Source organism: Lemur catta, chromosome 5 (genome assembly GCF_020740605.2).
Source record: "Lemur catta isolate mLemCat1 chromosome 5, mLemCat1.pri, whole genome shotgun sequence".
NCBI lineage: Eukaryota > Metazoa > Chordata > Mammalia > Primates > Lemuridae > Lemur > Lemur catta.
This window is the reverse complement of record NC_059132.1, coordinates 12,992,117-12,997,655: the sequence shown is the minus strand read 5'-3', so window position 1 is coordinate 12,997,655 and position 5,539 is coordinate 12,992,117. Positions and strand designations below refer to the sequence as shown.

Genomic DNA, 5,539 nt, shown 5'->3' with positions numbered 1-5,539 from the left:
GCCTTCTGCCGGTCACCTCCCAGGGCCTAGTTACCTGCACCGCTCCGATTTTCAGAGTTCCAACTCCTCCTCTGGTCTGGATTCCGTTCCAGGGGTTTCGGGATCCTGGACGAGCCCCCAAAATGTTAGAACCGGTTTTCCCCGGCCCCAGAAACAGAGAGGCAGAGTCACCGAGGCTGCAAAAGGCAAAGGAGTTTACTGGCTAGCTCGAGCTAGGGTCCAAGTCCCAGAGCACCAACGCAGTGGCCTCTCCACGAACAAGGAGCCCGCCCTGGGGTAAAAATTAAGCTTTTCTACCTTTCAGTAGGTTACAAACGCTGGGCACACCATCCCCCTCCCTCCCTTAGTTCATTTGCTCCTTCAAGAGTGGCTGATCGTGTTGGCTCCTGATTGGTTGGGTCCAAGGTTGTATTGGCTTCTGATTGGTTGGTTCTAAGTCCCGGGACCTTTTAGTTGTTATCAGCATCATTTGGGGAAGGGGAGGACCCGCCTCGAGGAAACAGAACTTAGGCCTATTCCAGGAGGTCCAGCCTGTCATGGAGTCACTCCTGCTCTTTTTCCTGTTTTACAAGTAACCCCTTAAAGGGACCCTTGGGAGTGTGGGCAAGCCCCCAGGGCACAGCAGTATCCCAACTTGACCGCAGCTCACCGTTTGTTTAGCCAAATGCTCAGTCCCTTAGCTTTGGTCTCCTCAAGAGGGGACTGCCAGGACAAGCAGGAAGACGGAGCTCTGGCGAATCTGACAGAGCCGAGGGCAGGGGCCAGGGAGCCGTGGGGAGAGGAACTTTGGGAAAAGAGCAGGGGCGACTGAGTGGAGTTTTCACAGGCCTGGGTGAGCCCTGGGCAATGTGACGCCCTCCTGCATCTCCGTAGGAAACTGGCAGTAAAATCTCCGTGACTGAGACTTCGTTTCTGGCAATACGGCAGACCAGATCGCGTATAGTCTCCACATGTACATTTCATAATAAAGAAAAATGTAAAATTCCACACGTTTGGCAATCTTTAGGATTGGATTTGCGGTTTGGGGAGATAGGCTGTGCTGAAATTGACCTCAGCTCACGAGGACAGCAGCTGAAGGAGCCAGTTCCAACTGGGTTCCCCTCCTTCCTTCCTCCCTTCCCCCCTTCCTCCCGTCCTTCTCTCCTCCATCTATCTATCATCTACTCACTTTTCATGCACAAAATGGATTATGCTCTTCTGCAACCTAATTTTTAAATTCAGTGCTACGTCTGGGACAGCTACATCAGCCGGTGATGATCCAGGACATTCCTGCCAAAGGCTGCACGTGTTAGGAGATGTATTCTCGAAGGCTGAAGAGATCTCATGTCCACGTGTGGCTTCTGCTGCTGGAAGGGCCTGCCATCACCACTCAACTTTTTAAAAGTGCATTTCTTGGACCCTTGCAGCAACCTCCCACCTGGCCTCCCCGTGAGAGTCTATTCTTGGTACAGCAGCCGGAGTGATTTTGTCTCTGTCCGGCTCACGACCCTCCAGCGGCCCCATCTCACTGGGGTTCACAGGCAAAAGCCCCACAGTGCCCCTCATCTTCCTGGGGTCTTCATGCCAGTGTTGCGTTCTCATGGAGATCGTCCCCGGCTGTGCTATTGAATGGCAACCCCTCTCCATCCAAGCACCCTTCGTCCCCCTCCCCTGCTGTGTCTCCCCACCACACGATCACCCGCTGACATAACCCGCATTTTACTTATTTATCTGTCGACTGTCTCTCCAGTCCCCCAGCCCCACCCCAAGCCAGAATGCCAGCTCCATGGGGCACGGACTTTTGTCTGCTGCTTTTAGATCTCTGTTATCTTCCAGAACCCAGAACAAAGCCTGACAAATCGGTGGCTCCCTGGGTATTTTAGAAGTGAATTGAATATGGAAGTTGATTTCTGTGGGTGTGTTTCATCTATGCTCGTCACAGAGGGAGAAGAACTTCGAACCATGACACCATCTCCCTTTGACTTTGACTTTTCTTGTTCTAAATTGAATTACTCTCTCTTATTACCATTCTTCCAAGCTTCTCTTACATGTTATAAAATTTAGGGTGGTTTACAGTCGGAATGTGCACCATCTTGTTAGCTCCCCCACATAACATGGTAAACGAAGACATTGTTATTGCTGGGCTCTATGTTCTTACTCTCTGCTTGGAACTCTCCAAATGGAGCACGTTATGTTAAGTGAATAAGCCAGCCACAAAAGGACAAATACCGTATGTTCTCACTCACACGTGGGAGCTAACAAATAGAGAGAGAACAGAAGTTACCAGAAGCTGGGAAGGCAGGGAGGGAGACTAGGGAAGAGGTTGGCTAATGGGTACAAACATCCAGTTAGGTAGAAGGAGTAAGTTTTAGTATTCTGTAGCACAGCTGGGTGACTGTAGTTAACAATAATTTATTTTATATTTTGAAGTAGCTAGAAGAGAGGATTTTAAATGTTCCCAACACAAAGAACTTTGGGGTGATGGGTAATGCCAATTACCCTGATTTAATCATCACACACTGTATATATGTATCTAAATATCACATGTACCTCATAAATATGCACAATTATGTTTCAAAAATATTTTTAAAATATTGGAAAGATCACCCAAAAATCATATTAATAAAATCATCAATAATTTTTTTTTAAAAAAAAACCTCTTTCCAGATGGGTCACCAGCTTACTTAAATAAAAACTAGGTACCTTAGCCAGCTGTGGTGGCATGCACCTGTAGGCCCAGCTATGTAGGAGGCTGAGGCAGGAGGATCGCTGGAGCCCCGGAGTTTGAGTCCAGACTGGGTCACACAGGGAGACATTGACTCTAAAAAGAGAACAAACCAGGTACCTCATCAAGGCCCAGCCACGTCTGGTGTGATCTACCTTCCACCCACTCATGGACAACACCCTCGTCCCCAACAGTGCTCTAGCCATGCTGGCCTCCTTCCACATCCTCGGAGCTCTGATGCTTTACCTTCTACCTGGGATACTGTCTATATTAGTTTGCTAGGGCTACCATAGCAAAATCCCACACGCTGGATTGCTAAAACAACAAACATTTACTTCTCACAGTTCTGGAGGCTGGAAGTGGAGTCCAAGATCAAGGTGCTAGGAGGTTTGGTGTCCCCTCGGCTTGCAGATGGCTGTCTTCTCACTATGTCCTCACGTGGCCCTTTCTCCGTGCTCAGGCATCCCTGGGGTCTCTCTGTGTGTCCTAATCTCCTCTTTTCATGAGGACACCAGTCATACTGGATGGGGGCCCACTGTGATGACCTGTTCTAACTTAATTACCCCTATAAAGGCCCTGTCTCCAAATAGTCACATTCTGCAGTGCTGGGAGTTGGGGCTTCCATGTAGGAATTTGGCAGGTGGGGCGGGGGGTGGGGGGGGAAGTATGGGTCACAGTTCAGCCATTACTCTGGACTCAGGCATTTAATTGCTCATCTCTCTCTCCATTCTTTCACAAATAGACAATTTCATTGTTTCAAGGCAAGAGCCACCTTTGGCCAAATTGTGCTATAAGGTTCTTCCTTCTCTCCTCCCTCTAGCACCGCTCCCCCCCCCACTCCCCCAGGAACTGGCCTTCTCCGTTCACTCACCCACTCAGGTGAGGCCTGCCGCGTGCCAGGTACTTGGGTGAGGGGCTATCACCAAATCTTCAAAAGCCCGGGTTAGATATCAGCTCAGGGGACTTCACTTCCCAGAAGACTTCCCTCGTTCCCTCCCCATCGGTCCTGCTCGAACATAACGCCCTGCTGGTTTCGTCCTTCGTATGTGGGGGTGCTGACTTCCCTGCCTGCTTGTTACTAAGTGTTTAACAGCTTCGGGGTGCAGGATGGTCGTGGGTGGGTGAGAGGCTGCTCTACAGTGTCTCCAATTTCTGCGGTGGAAACGTGTCCGGCATGGCCGATTTCAAGCTGCCAGCGTAGTGTCAGTCGGCTCTCCAAATTCCAGAAACTCCAGCAGCCTGTTCTTGTGAGCAGGTGCGGCCCAGCCCCAGCTCCCCTGTCCGAGTGCAGACTCCACCGCGGGCGGGGGCTTTGTCTTCCTTCTTCATAGTAAGGTCTCCAAGTCTAGAACAGTCACCAGGACAAAAGTTCCGCTCAGCAATGATTTGTTGAATGAATCGAGTTCCTTCATCCAGCTCTGAAGACCTTCCGTGAGTTTGTCCTTTTGGCCACCCTCATCTCCCTGCTGGCCCTTTTGCTACCTGGTCCCCCCTAACCCCCAGACCCCGTGCACCCTCCCTTGGTTGTGTCCAGGTCCCCCAAAGCTCACAATGTCCTCTCATTCATCTCTGTCCAGACAGCCCTAAATGTAGATGACCTCTACTGGCCTTCCAGACTCGGCCAATTGCAGGCAATGTTCTTCTCAGCCCTGTGGGGTGACGTGACATCTGGGGCTCCCCTAGCCGCTGTGCCCCCCTCTCTGGCCCCCACCACAGGTGGCTGCTTCTTCCTCTGCCCCTGGGGGCCCCTCACCCAAGTAGCCGGCAGGGCTCACCTGAGTGAGTGAGTGAACGGAGAGGCCAGTTACTGGGGGGAGGGGAGGACTCACCTTTAGCACAGTTTGGCCAAAGGCGGCTCTTCCCTGAAAGAGTGAAATTCTCTATTCATGAAAGAATGGAGAAAGAGATGAGCAATTAAATGCCTGAGTCCAGAGTAATGGTGATTAAGGAATGTTGGGAAAGGTCATTATTACAGCCTCTGACAGCGTTTGAAAGCTCTTGAGTGCGAGCAGGAGAGTGTCTGGGCGGGAGGGGCTGACTGTTATCAGAAGATGCCAGGCCCCTCATTCCGGACCTGTGAGGTCACTGAGCACTGTGAGCAGGCCTGGGTGTCACCATTTGTGCCCCACCTCAAGTCTCTGGCTTTTGAGAGGCAATTTGACCTGAAGGATGGGAAGACTCCTGGGAAGATCTGGGGAAGGGGCTCCGGCTGCAGCTCGGAAAGCAGGACAGTGTGATCTGTAAAATGGGATGACAAGATTTGTCTCACAGTGAGAGGATTAAATGAGATAATGCTGGCCCAGTGCCTGGAACTTGGCATACAGTAAGCACTCAATGAATGCAGGAGAACATTGTGTGTATTTATTCACCCGAACATCAACTCCCTGAGGCAGCAGGGGCTCTGCATCTGTCGCTGCGTACAGGACGCATTTGTCACGGCATGAGCGAACCGATTACATAACCGTCTTCTGGTAACAGAACCAGGGAGGCAGCTCCAGCGCCCGTTCCCACCGCTCTGTGCCGCAATCTGCCCATTTCCCCACTCGCCCTGCGTGCTCCTGACAGGCAGTGACCACACTCAGCCGATGACTCCACCGGTACTTCTCTAAACACTTGTTACCCAGGGCCGGCGGAATCCCCGGGCCCCGGCTCATCAGGGTGACCCGACGACTCGGGGCCCAGAGCAGCCCACGTTCCCGTTAGCTGAGCGCTGGACGGCAGGCCAGCCAGACCTTAAAGTTCTGTTTGGGGAAGGGAACAGAACGTGCAGCCCCAGGGAGGAGGGACATTGCCCAGGCCCCCACGAAGCAGGAAATGAGCCCTGGCCTGCCCCAT

At 51.8% G+C, this 5,539-nt stretch overlaps 1 long non-coding RNA gene across 1 annotated transcript; it reads right to left on the bottom strand.

Annotated features, from left to right (window-relative positions):
• Positions 1–218: 218 nt before the first annotated feature.
• LOC123637949 lies at positions 219–4,660 on the bottom strand. The gene is made up of 3 exons (XR_006735121.1): positions 3,576–4,660; positions 2,683–2,800; positions 219–1,343 (listed from the first exon to the last, which is right to left on the bottom strand). It is a non-coding gene; the product is annotated as an uncharacterized LOC123637949 (long non-coding RNA).
• Between the last annotated feature and the right edge of the window lie 879 nt (positions 4,661–5,539).